Consider the following 14,086-nt stretch of genomic DNA (forward strand, 5'->3'; position numbering starts at 1 on the left):
TATCTCCATATCATCCAACCTCTGCTCTCTCTCGTTCTCTTCATTCATCAGCCTCTCAAAGTGTAATATAATAAAGCTTACCCGATAATTTTTCTCTCTAGGTGGCCTTTTCAAACCGAGACACCTGTTTTTATTGCTTCCTTTCGGCATCTGTCATCGAACTGACCTCTCTTATAGTCGAAGTGTTTTGCTGGGAAAATGCAGTGGTCGTCGCTACCTTATTGGACTAGTTTAGCGACTCTAACTTAGTCAAATGAGGGCTTTAGAATCCTGACATGCGTGTCAATTTATTGTATTTTCCCTTATCCATTGCCTAGCACACAGAGTTACGTATCATTAGCATTACAGCTATAAAGCTCGTTACCACTACTCGAGCGAATTCAAGAAAGTCACTAGCACGATGCTGTTGGCAGCATATAATTTTGGATAACCGCATAAGAAAAATATTTAGATTTTTAGTCCCTTATTTGGTATTTTTATTATCATTTTAGATATTTTTTGTCTCTTACACATGTTTCACCAATTTTAAAAATCTTCTTCCTAACCCTAGCTACCAGACAGACACAGAGATAGACAAACACTTATCCTTTTATTAAGGCCACAGTAACTGTGGCCTAAAAACAAATGAGGAAATAATACCCATTTATTTGAAACTTATTTTACTAACATACCTTTAAAGTGGAGAAATAAGAAACTAACCCAGCCTGATGCTATGGGGTTTGGAGTTTTAACGTCAGTCAGCTTAAAGCATGATATGTATGGCAGTTGAACACGTCATTTACATTCTAATTACAGGACGATTCCATATTCTATAGAACGGATGACAACACTTCTAACATAGAGCATCTTTTATGGGGGCCAGGCTTCTTAAACTCTGCCCATGATAGCCGGTGTCAAAGGTTGCTGAAGAAGGGGACCAATGCCTTGTCAGGGCCTCAAAGGCCTATTCACTTGGGATCCCTGACTAAATTAAAAATCACCAGGATGGTGTACAGGAAGGCTTTTTTGCGGACAGCATCTGAATATCTTGGTTAGGCTCGGTTTGTGATGGCTGCAGTACGTAAAGAGGGGCGAAACTGAGCACGTTTGCACAAATGTAATACCAGGAGATGGCCTCCAAATACAATACCGTCGTTGTCTGTCTACCTGTCAATAAGGAATTTAAAAACAAGAAGGGCTCCACGTATACTTTCGCTTTGTCGTGGTGCTCCAGGACCCTCGCTGTCCTCTGTCGATCACTTCGCGTCCGCTTTGACAGTTCGTGAAGGCGCCGCCGCTCCGAGGGAGTTCCCAGCTAGTTCCGGGGGAAAGCTTCTGGGGCCACGCCCCTCCCCCCTCTCTCTCTCTCTCTCTCTCTCTCTCTCTCTCTCTCTCTCTCTCTCTCGCACGCGCGGACCGGCTTCGACAGTTCAGCCTCACTCTGGGACGCGCTGGGGGGATCCGATGACGTCACCGACAGGCTCCGTTTTTTTCTATTCTGGGAAGTGGTGCCAGGAATAACCCTGTCTGTCTCCAGATCACAGGCTGCCTCTGAACTCTGGCTTTATCCAAAAAAACTTCGCAGCGGGTTTCCACCCACGAACAGCCCTGCCTTCCTTTCAGAGGGCAAAAGCACTTTTATCGGATCCGCAGCGCGGACAGGAGGATCCTCTCAATTTTTGTGGGGGGCTAGTTGTGGGCAGCCTCGTGCCTGTCATCTGTCACTTCGCTGTGAGTTTAGCTCGTAAGAGGAAGGCTGACAGTGTGCGCGCCTGGATCATGCAACCGGCTGAGCACGAAAGCGCTTAACGCAAATGTGACGAAATGGTAAGCACTGCGCTTATTTGTTTTGGTCGCTGTTGTGTCTTTTCTTTTGAAACTGTTCGAGGAAGGCGAGTGACATGGCATCTAGTGGCCGAGCACCGATGTTTGCCAGGTTATTGGGATAGATGGGGAATACCCAGCCGCTTGCATGCAGATTAGCGTCGTTGCGTAACATCCTGAGGAATTTGCATAGCTGCCTTGGTGATAAGAGGCTGCGGGCGAGATGCAGGAACTCGGGCGGCACTTCTTAACCTGAGCCAATAATAATAATAAAAATAATAGTAATAATAGTAATAATACAGCAATAAACCCCAATGCGGAGCTCCCGTCAGCGTAGTGCATGCTTCTGCATTGCCAGGCGGACCTTTGATTTGGGATGTCACAGTCCCCAGTAGCAGCGCGCGGTCACCGGTAGCGGCGGCATTTGATCTTGCGCGTGCGTGCACCGGCTAAACGCTGGGAGGGGGTGCCGCTCTTACGCGCGCGTGCTCGTGCACATATATCTGTGTGTGTGTGTGTGTGTGTGTGTGTATATATATATATATATATATATATATATATATATATATATATATATATATATATATATATTTTTTATATATAATATGTGTGTGTGTGTGCTTTCGTGCGCGTGTGTGTGTGAAAGTAGGTGGGTGGAACGTTGGCCCGTTCCGGGAATGTTCCATGACGTGTTTGACTACAGGAAGGGGGTTAACAGGGGGTTCTGCATGCCATCAGATTTGAAGGATGTGCACGCATAACATGCCGGGTCGACTTCTATTTTTTTTTTTCGTTCCCTAAATGTAGTAGAATAAGTGTCATCAGTACGGTGCATACGCCTTCGGACACGCACACATCCATTCTAGCACGCTGGACTGGGGATCGGGTGTCTCCCGTCTCTCAGGATCCATTGGTAATTTTTATTTATTTATTTATTTATTTATTTTGTGCTTTCCCATTGCATAATCATCAGCGTGAAATGCGTGAAAGCTACGTCAGCGGAGCAGGCACAGACACGCACTGGCAGGCTGGCGACATTGATCTGCCAGATTCAACTAAAGTGAATATGCACGTATCCTGTATAATCATTTTTCACAGGAATTTCGGAGCCACTTTTATTATGCTTGCGGTGTGGCGTAAACCTTGAGGTCTGTGGTTTCAAATCCTGCTACTGACTCTGTGCCACCCTGAGCAAGTCACTTCACTTGCCCGTCCTCCGATTAAAAAAATATAACTAATTGTATCTCAAATGTTATTAGCCACCTTGGATAAACAATAATTATTGTTTCAAGCACCCAGTGACCCCAGCAGCTCAGTTTAGATGCTGGATCTCTTGTGGTGTTTATAGCGCCCCTTCTTCACCAGCGTATGAACCCACCAAGTTCAATTAGCGTTCCTCCAAGGAACTTCTTTGCCATTTTCAGGTGGTTTCCCGTGGGCAGGCTGTCCTTGAAGGCAAGGTGGCATAATGTTTAGTGCTACTCCCTTACAAATCCAGTGTCCTGGTTTCTGTGTGGCGTCTGCAGTGTTCTCTCCATGTCCCCATGATGTTTCCTCTGGGTATGCCACTTAGTTCCAACTTAGCCCCTAGTAGTAGAGAGTATGGGTGTGTTCCTCTCCAGTGCTGGTTTCTGCCTTGCAGCAGGTGTTGCCTGATTTGAGTAAGCAGGTCTGAGGATTTTATGTTATACCATACGAGGTGGGGCCCAAAAATTCCTGGAATTGTTAAAAAAAAAAATCCTTTATTATAAAAGCCACAGTATTTCCCTTTCAACCACCTTTGAAATGCTCTCCTTGTCCCAGCGCTTCTCCGATTCCTAGAAACATTTCCTGTACTCATCTTCTCTTACTGTGTCTAGAGACCCCTGCATTTTTTTTTTCCTGGATTTCTTCCATGGTAGCAACCCCTTCATTCTCAATTTTAATATTCTGCAACAAAAAACAAGTCCCAGGGGACGTGATTCGGTGAATACCCAGAGTGCACAGCAACGGCAACGGTGTTTTTTGATCAAAATCCGTTTGACTGATAATGTGGGGTGTCATGGATTCATCACTTCTCTGGAAGTTTTTTTGTTGATGCTTTCTCATGGCCGCCTCAGCAGTTCAATGTAATGTCACTAATTAACAGTCCGTCCACGGGGAACAATGTTGAAAAACCTGATCATTGCTGTCTCTTGAAAATCTCCCATGGTGCTTGGAAAAAATCACATCACCCAAGTCACCTTCATGATTAAATATGCACTCGATCGACTGCCTTTCTGCTTTTTGAAGACCAAGTAACAAATCAACAGCCACCTCGCATTTCTCAGAAAAGTCAAACCGGAAACTGATGTGAATACACTGAAGTGGGAAGTTGAAACATTACAAGTCAGAGCTCAGAAACTGCGATACCGTGTAATTATGACATAGGAGACATGTTGCATATTGATTAACACACACAAGTAAGAATTTCACTCTACTCTGTATATCTGACAATATTGTCCCCTGTGGTGCCTATAATACTGCGTATTGTGAGAAAGAAAGGCACACACACGCAAAGATGAAGACTTGGGGCACCAATGGCGAACCCTGTATAACTGAAAAAGCTTTGTAGAAAACTGCGGTGGGTTGGCACCCTGCCCAGGATTGGTTCCTGCCTTGTGCCCTGTGTTGGCTGGGATTGGCTCCAGCAGACCCCCGTGACCCTGTATTCGGATTCAGCGGGTTAGAAAATGGATGGATGGATGGATGGCTTTGTAGAAAACTATGGTGACAGCTGGCGTATTGAGAAGTCTTTTGCACGACTGGCTGCCATCTTGTTGGCGGCTCATTTAAGTTTGTTAGCAGGAAGAGGCAGATTCAGTTTGGAAGTGACATCAGTGATCTTCTCATTGTTGTTCCTTGGGTCTGGAGGCAAAAGGAAAGGAGAGGCATTAGGTGACAGCACCAACCCTTGACTCGGGGTGGAATTACCATTAGATACTGTATATTACATATCTAATTACATATTCCATATAACAGCAACATTTATTTATATAGCACATTTTCATACAAAAAGTAGCTCAAAGTGCTTTACATAATGAAGGAAAAGAAAGAAATTAAAAGAAGACAACATTAGTTAACATAGAAAAGGAGTAAGGTGGTCCAGTGGACAGAAAAAACAAAAGAAAACTCCAGACAGCTGGAGAAAAAAATAAAATCTGCAGGGATTCCAGACCATTAGACCACCTAGTCCCCTCTGGGCAGTCAACTCACATAAATGAAACAGTCGTCTTTGTAGTTAGGGTTCGCATGAAGTCACTAGATGTTGATGGTCATACAGACTTCTGGCTTTTAATCCATCCATCATTGTTGGAACATCACAATGCTTTGAGTTGATGGTGGTGGCTTGGGACACCGGAAAAGGAAACAGAAGAGAGAGTAGGGGTTAGTACAGTTTTTAGAGCCACCATGAATAGTTATTATAATGAGTTGGATATACAGAGTATCAGGATTTTAATTACGGTGAAGTTCTGAGAAGGCCATGTTAAATTATATATATATATATATATATATATATATATATATATATACCAGTAATGTCGCGCTGCAGAATTCACTTGACTTGAGCATTGCTAGCTCTTATCGTCTTTCTCTGTACATTTAGTATTCATTTGCTCAGAGGTTAATGCGCTTGCTGCTTCCTGAGCAGCTCTTCTTTTCTCCACCCTAGTAGCCTGCTTCTTCTCTTCTTTCGTTGGCATCTTTTTGCGTTAAAACTGATTAAGTCAGTGTTTGTGTTGCAATTAGTAATGTATGTTTTCCTTAATTTTTTTAAAAGTCTTTAATCTGCCTCAAGAATGATTTAAGATGTAAAGAGGTTTGGGAAGTGATGGCGAGGGTGGTAGGGATGAGAACGGCGCCCAAACGCATGCACAATGCAAGCTGCTGCCGAGAGATGATTCTACGATAAAATAAAATAAAATCAGGAATAACCTTGGCAATCAATCATCACCCTGAAAGTGGACAGTAGATGTCACGTAGTATATGTGTACAACAACAACAACATTTATTTATATAGCTCATTTTCATACGAAAAGTAGCTCAAAGTGTACCAAATTTCAGGTCAATCGGTCAAACGGTTTGCGAGCTACGGGTGATTTAAAATCCCGGACAGACAAATGGACAGCCACGGTATCGTATTATATTACATATATATATGTGTGTGTGTGTGTGTGTGTGTGTGTGTGTGTGTGTGCGCGTGCATATATATGGGGCACACCAATTCTTCAAACCAGACACAGAAAGACAAAGACACAAGATCACAAGCACAATACAGGCTTTATTCTGCTGTGGGAAATGCTTCCCAACTGATTCCCACCTTTCCAACACAGTACAAGTAAAGCAGTCAGTACTTTTCTTCATCACTTTTAATCTGTCTCTGTCCTTCTGCCTCCACTGCTCCTCTTCCAGTAAACTTCATCCCTCTTCCTTCCAGCTCCTTTTATCCTGCACCCGGGAGTACTTCCGGTGGCCTGTTAGTGTGAGGTGGTAGCCCAACAAAGTAGGGCTCCGTAATCCTTGCAGCAGCCCCTTGGTGGCACTTACAGGACCCAACAGGGTTGTGCCGAACTCCATCTTCCATGAAGACAATCCGCCACCACATACACACATACACACTACCGGTCAAAAGTTTTACAACACCTCTTCAGTGTTTTCAGTTTTTCTTTCGGTTTAACCAGTTGAAAAGTAATAAATGACCTAAGATGATGAAACGTAAGCAGTAAACTGCCAGAGCTTTAAAATTAAAGTTTAGGTTAGGAAAAAACTGATAAAAATGTTAGAATATTACAAATGGGCTATCATCAGAGAACAGCTAATAGAATGCAACCTACAGATGTTGTGCAGCAATTCAAGTCAATGAAGCCTTGCAAGTTGAAGCAAACATTTGCACAGGTGTCGTAATGTCTTTTGGTTGCTTAAAAGCCTCCTGGTGTCTTAAAGCAGAGTTAGAACAGACAACGGTGTTATTACACCCTCTGAAGTAGCACTTGGACAATATCCCAGTGATAATGGCAAGAAAACGGAAATGAACAAATGAAATTAGACCATTATTACCCTCAGACATGTAGGCCTTTTATTAAGAGTAATCCAGTGGTATGTCGTGCACAATCCAAAGGAAACTGGAATCTGAAGGAAACTCTGATAGGAAGAGAGACAAAGTCACAAGCCAATCAAAAGACAAGTTTTCTGAGGGTCACCAGCTCATGTGACCACAGGCGCCTCATAGCATATCAGCTTAACAGCGCGCGTCGAGAAAAGCAAGTGTCAGTTTGTAGTGTGAAGAGGAGACTTTGTGCTGCAGGTCTGACAGGGCAAGTGGCAGGAAGAAAGCCATTCCTTAAAGGACACCATAAGCCTTATAATAGCGGCTGTGGACTACTGCAAGCTGGGCAGAAAGTCTTATGGACCGATGAATCCAAATTGGAAATCTTGGGTTCGTTTGTACACCGCCAAGTTGGTGACAGGATGAGCCCTCAGTGTGTGACACCAACTGTCAACATGGAGGAGGAGAAGGTGTGATGGCCTGGAGGAAGAGTTGGTGACTTGCACAGAGTGACTGGCATTCTGAATCCAAACAGTTACCTCGGTCTGGCTGTTAGATCAGCAAAAGGTGAATACAATTTTATACACTTAATGATTCATTGACTTACTTTTTATTTGCCATTGTTTATTTTTTCTATGCCTTGATTGATTTCATGAGACATTAAGACACTAAACTGGGTGCATTTCCATAAAATCGGAAAAAAACTAATTGTCCTGAACCCTGTGACCGGCGGTGTATATAAACTGTATATCTATATGCAGTACCCACACACACACACACACACACACATATTTATTATATGCACAGTACTTTTGTTAGCTGAATCAGTGAAGCCGCAAGTTGCTAGATTTTACCACAAGTAGCATGTTACTTCTGCAAATAAGCACACCTGGTATTTGTTAGTCCATTTTTGGCAACATTTTATAAAATTCAGAATGTTCAGAGAACAGTGATTATTTGGAAACTTTCATTGTTTTTTTTAGTGTACTTATTTTTCTTTGGGGAAGAATTCTCCGCTATTAAATCACACCTTATCTTTCTCAGTTGCAGTGGGTTGACAAGCAGCATTGTGTAAATATTTAAAATGCTTGTTTTATGAAGAGATTCTAAATATAATATATATGTGTGTATATATATATCTATATATATATATATATCTATATATATATATCTATATATATATATATATCTATATCTATATATATATCAATATATATCAATATATATATATATCTATATATCTCTCTCTCTCTCTCTCTCTCTCTCTCTATATATATATATATATATCTCTATATATATATATCTCTATATATATATATCTACTGTATATATATTGTGACGTGTCTTGCCATTGCATGGGCTGTAGGGAATGGAAGCAGTGTTAGGGTGGAGTCTTGGGGGAACACTGTAAGGGCTTGGGGCACCTCCCTAGAGAGAGAGAGAGAGAGAGAGTTGAGTGACAGGGATCCGGGTTAATTAACGGTGCGTGATGAAAAGGGGAGGGGGTGGCCAGAAGTGGTAGTTGGGGAGGCTGGAGCAAAAAGGAGGACAGCATCAGGTGGTAAAAGGAAGTGAACGGTTTAAGAGAGGTAGATAGGACGAAGATGATTTGTCTTTGTTATTTTGGAGGTGTCTCTGTGACCCAGACAACGGGCGGCGGTAGGGCACCGTTTATATCTCGGCATATTCAATAAAAAGCCAGTCGGCATTTGGAAGACTTCCACGGACAAGCGGCTCCTGAGTGAGTTTATTCGAAGGGACGTCACAATATATATCTATATCTATATCTATATCTATATATCTATATATATCTATATCTATATATCTATATATATCTATATCTATATATCTATATATATATATGTCCATATACACTGCTCACAAAAATTAAAGGAACACTTTAAAGAAACACATTAGATACATCAGATCTCAATATGAAGTTGGATATCTATACAAATAACGACAAGTCTTTTAATGGAAATAAAAGTTTTCTGCCTACAGAGGGCTCAATTGTGTAGACACCCTAAAATCAGAGTGAAATGAAGATGTGGCAGGCTAGTCCATTTTTCAAAAACGTAATTTCTGCTACTCAAAATGCTTTTCAGTATCTTGTGTGGCCCCCACGAGCTTGTATGCATGCTTGACAACATCGGGGCATGCTCCTAATGAGACAACGGATGGTGTCTTGTGGCATTTCCTCCCAGATCTGTATGAGGGCATCCCTGAGCTGTTGTACAGTCTGAGGAGCAACCTGGCGCGCCTAATGGACCGAAACATAATGTCCCACAGATGTTCTATTGGGTTTAAGTCAGGGGATCGTGAAGGCCATTCAATTGTTTCAATTCCTTCATCCTCCAGGTACTGCCTGCATACTCTTGCCACATGAGGCCGGACATTGTCGTGCATTAGGAGGAAACCAGGACCTACTGCACCAGCGTAGGGTCTTACAATGGGTTCAAGGATTTCATCTCGATACCTTATGGCAGTCAGAGCACCATTTCCTACGCAGTAGATGTCTGTGCGTCCCTCCATGGATATACCTCCCCAGACCATCACTGACCCACCACCAAACCTGTCATATTGAACGACGTTGCAGGCAGCATATCGTTCTCCTTGTCTTCTCCAGACTCTTTCACGTCTATCACGGCTGCTCAGGGTGAACCTGCTCTCGTCTGTAAAAGTACAGGCCAGTGGCGGACTTGCCAATTCTGGTGTTCTTGAGCAAATGCCAGTCGAGCTCCACGGTGCTGGGCAGTGAGCACAGGGCCCACTACAAGACGTCGGGCCCTCAGGCCATCTTCATGAAGTCTGTTCCTGATTGTTTGGGTAGAGACATTCACATCAGTGGCCCTCTGGAGGTCATTCTGTAGGGCACGAGCAATGCTCAGCCTGTTCCGCCTTGCACAAAGGAGCAGGTATCGGTCCGGCTGATGGGTTGAGGACCTTCTACGGCCCTGTCCAGCTCTCTGAGAATAACAGCCAGTCTCCTGAAATCTCCATGTTCTGGAGATTGTGCTGGGAGACACATTAAACCTTCTTGCTGCAGCACGTGTGGATGTGCCATCCTGGAGAAGTTGGACAACCAGTGCAACTTCTGTAGGGTTAAGGAATCGCCTTATACTGCCAGTAGAGATAATTACTCAAGCCAAAACTAGCACGAGTGGTAAACCAGCCAAAAAAGATCAAGAGGGAGAAACTTGAAATGACCTCCACATGTAAAACCAGTCCTGTTTTGAGGGTTTTCTAATTGTTGCCACTTTAGTGCACCTGTCGTTAAGTCCATGAACACCAATACAGCTGAAAGTGATTAACAATGACCTCAGCTGCTTAACCAACCAGAAAATTATCAGACAGGTTTAATTGATTTCATGCCAGGCCCAATAAAAAAGTGTTCCTTTAATTTTTGTGAGCAGTGTATATATATATATATATATTTATATATATATCTATATATATAAGGAAAGATTGAACTCTTTGGTGTGAATGCCAGGCGTGACGTTTGGAGGAAACCAGGCACCATCCCTACAGTGAAGCATGGTGGTGGCAGCATCATGCTGTGGGGATGTTTTTCAGTGGCAGGAACTGGGAGACTAGTCAGGATAAAGGGAAAGATGACTGCAGCAATGTACAGAGACATCCTGGATGAAAACCTGCTCCAGAGCGCTCCTGACCTCAGACTGGGGCGACAGTTCATCTTTCAGCAGGACAACGACCCTAAGCACACAGCCAAGATCTCAAAGGAGTGGCTTCAGGACAACTCTGTGAATGTCCTTGAGTGGCCCAGCCAGAGCCCAAACTTTAATCCGATTGAACATCTCTGGAGAGATCTTAAAATGGCTGTGCACCGACACTTCCCATCCTACCTGATGGAGCTTGAGAGGTGCTGAAAAGGGGAATGGGCGAAACTGGCCAAGGATAGGTGTGCCAAGCTTGTGGCATCATATTCAGAAAGACTTGAGGCTGGAATTGCTGCCAAAGGTGCATCGACAAAGTATTGAGCAAAGGCTGTGAATACTTATGGACATGGGATTTCTCAGTTTTTTTATTTTTAATAAATTTGCAAAAACCTCAAGTAAACGTTTTTCACGTTGTCATTATGGGGTGTTGTGTGTAGAATTCTGAGGAAACAAATGAATTTAATCCATTTTGGAATAAGGCTGTAACATAGCAAAATGTGGAAAAAGTGATGCGCTGTGAATACTTTCTGGATGCACTGTATAGATATACTGTATATATACATATATCCATATCTATATCTATATATATCCATATCTATCTATCTATCTATCTATCTATCTATCTATCTATCTATCTATCTCTCTCTCTGAGGACACTCATTTTTACTATACGTCTAACAATTTTAAAGTTTTAGGTTTTCTTTTCTTACAGCTTGGCTACTTTTAACTTGAGAGCTCTGGCGAGGTCTGTTATTTAAGACACACAGCTCAAGGTTTTTAAATGGAACTGCACATTATATGAATAAGTGGAAGTGAACAGAATTTACTTTGTTTTTAACTGGGGTGGCACAGTGGCAAGTGCTGCTGACTTGTGGATCCACAAAGTCCTGGGTCCACAGCCTGTGCCCATTTATTATCTATGAGGATTTGGCGCATTCTCTATACTTTTGTGTTAATTTTACTTGGGACACCATTTACTTTTTAGGTTTTCGATCGTTCAATCACAGTGGTATAAATGATGACGCCAAATGCTTGGGGTGCCAACCGGGCAGAACTACTCTGAGCCTCATGTTGGTGAAATAAAGTTTTGTGGTAAGAAGAGAACAATGAAGGTTATTTGCAGGAAGGAGATTATGGGTTCTCTTTCTGGGTGGAGAACGTTTTGAGTCGTGAGAAATGTGCTGTATAAATGTAAAGAATTATTATTATTGTAGTGCTGACTATAACTCTGCTGGGGCCTGGAGCTGACATGATGAGCATTCGTGTTTGAAAGATAAATGGAAGGTGCCTAGCAAGTACATTGGTTTCCTGGACCTCTTCAGGTTAAATGTTTTATGTTACCAGTATGTTCATAATTAACAATTTAAAAACAGCATAAGTAAAAAAAATCATGAAAACTGTTAAATCCAATTCACGATCATCGTTTAGAGAAAATTCAGCACTTAAGTCCCATAATTTGGGTTTAGATTACCATCAAAAACCCCGATTAGAAACAAAAAGAGCCTTACAGAATCATAATTAAAACAAACAAAAAAAAAAAATTTAAGATTTATTTTTGACAAGAAGCCAAAGAAGCACTGTGGAGCACAAAAAAATCCAAATCAAAGTAAAAAATCCAGTAACCACGAAAGCGCAGCAAAAGAAATGAACCGTGGGGGACCCGCCAGATTGATTGGGCAGAGGGCAATGATTGGCAGGCGGCTCCACCTTGTTGGGGGATCACCCACAAAACACGTGGGACGTAACCAAGGCATTTTATAGTCACAGACAAAACCAAAGAATCATGTGTATAATAAACTAAAGAAACGTTAACCCTTAAACTGCCACATACTTGGGTGGGGGGTTAATGCACAGCCACCACACACACCAAATACTTTTTTGCTGCACTTTTTAAGGAAACGTCACAATTCACCAAGAGAAAGTGAAATTTTAATGGAGCACATATTTTGTTTTTCATGCAAACAGCATCACAAGAACTGCGTAGCTGTAGATTCCGTGTCAGGTGGAGTATAAATCTGGCCTTATACTAAACTGCAAGGGCAGCAGGTTTGCCAGACAGAACTAGTCACATGACACTCTCAGACACGCCCAATCACTATTCCTCCCGCCTTCGCCATTTCCAACGAAAATATACAAGTGTGGAAACTTTTTGTTCCTCGTATTAACCTAACATGCCCAACGTAACCTCCACAAGGACAGAACTACTGAGAGTGGGTTCCACTGATCGGGGGGCTTGGTCTGCTTCTGTAGTGTAATGTTGTGACACCTTAAATACTTAAGGGACCAGAATATAAGGAGCCACATCGCCTCACTTAGTATGTCAGGAGAGATGGGAGAGGAGCAGGACAAAGCTCACCTGGGGGAGGTTTGAAGAAAGAAAGGCAAAGACTGGTACATTGTGTGTGCTACTTCGAAAAAACCTATTGTAAGAAAGAACACAGACAACTGTGAAGCATTGGGGCACCCATAGTCAAACCCCATCTTATATATAAACGTCTACACGTGGAAGTGTGTGTGTGTCTGTCTGTCCGTCCCGGAAGTGCGAGGCTACAGCATGAAGCTCAAAGAAAGTGACTCTGTCACCATAGTGAAACCGCCGAGAAAAGAGAACTCGCTTAGCCGCTAATACACAAGCGAGGTGAGCACATCGGCAAAAAAAAAACCTCAGAGGAGAGAGAAACTCGCTTAGCCTCTGATAGACAACGGAAGTGAGTACATCAGCAAAACAAAACTACCAAGAAAAGAGAAACTTACTTAGCCGCTGATACAGAAGCGAGGTGAGCACATCGGCAAAATGAAACCTCCGAGCAGAGAGAAACTCGCTTAGCCTCTGATAACAACGGAAGTGAGTACGTCAGCAAAATGAAAGTGCAGAGAAAAGAGAATCTCGCTTAGCCGCTAATACACAAGTGAGGCAAGCACATCGGCAAAACAAAACGACAGAGGAGAGAGAAACTCGCTTAGCCTCTGATAGACAATGGAAGCAAGTACATCAGCAAAACGAAACTGCAGAGAAAAAAGAAACTCGCTTAGCCGTTAATGCAGTACCGAGGCGAGCACATTGGCAAAACGAAACCTCCAAGGAGAGAGAAACTCGCTTGATTGACCACAGAGGCGAACACATCGGTATAACAAAACCGCCTAGCCGCTAGTGCACAACCGATGCAATTGATTAATTGAAATGCCAGAATCCATGGCTTTTAGGAGCCCGGGCTTTTTACAGCACATGCTAAAACAGCTAATATAATATAAACAAAACAGAAGTTTAAAACTCATTGAAAGGAAAAGAAGCAGATACGAGTCTCCAAATAGACTGCCTCAAGATGGCGGAGCTTTTGGTGATGAGGACTTCAGACAGGAAGAGGTGGATGCCAGGGTGGTAAAGCCATCTTTCTTCCGGTCAACACAGGGATGAAGAGTTAAGGTGTTAGTTAACAGCGCCCTCTTGTGGTCCAGCGGGAAACTACTTCTATCCGAGCCCTTAAACTGCCCCCACGGCGCACGTGGGTGACACTATAAAGGAACTGCCTTCCATATAAAA

The 14,086-nt window shown here is 42.8% G+C and overlaps 1 long non-coding RNA gene across 1 annotated transcript in view; it reads left to right on the forward strand.

Moving 5' to 3' along the window:
* Positions 1-1,075: 1,075 nt before the first annotated feature.
* LOC120516696 overlaps positions 1,076-14,086 on the forward strand; it is an 87,629-nt gene continuing 74,618 nt past the window's right edge. Inside the window, exon 1 of the long non-coding RNA XR_005630889.1 lies at positions 1,076-1,806. This is a non-coding gene — a long non-coding RNA (uncharacterized LOC120516696). The remainder of the gene's footprint in view (positions 1,807-14,086) is intronic.

This window comes from Polypterus senegalus, chromosome 16 (genome assembly GCF_016835505.1).
Source record: "Polypterus senegalus isolate Bchr_013 chromosome 16, ASM1683550v1, whole genome shotgun sequence".
Taxonomy (NCBI): domain Eukaryota; kingdom Metazoa; phylum Chordata; class Cladistia; order Polypteriformes; family Polypteridae; genus Polypterus; species Polypterus senegalus.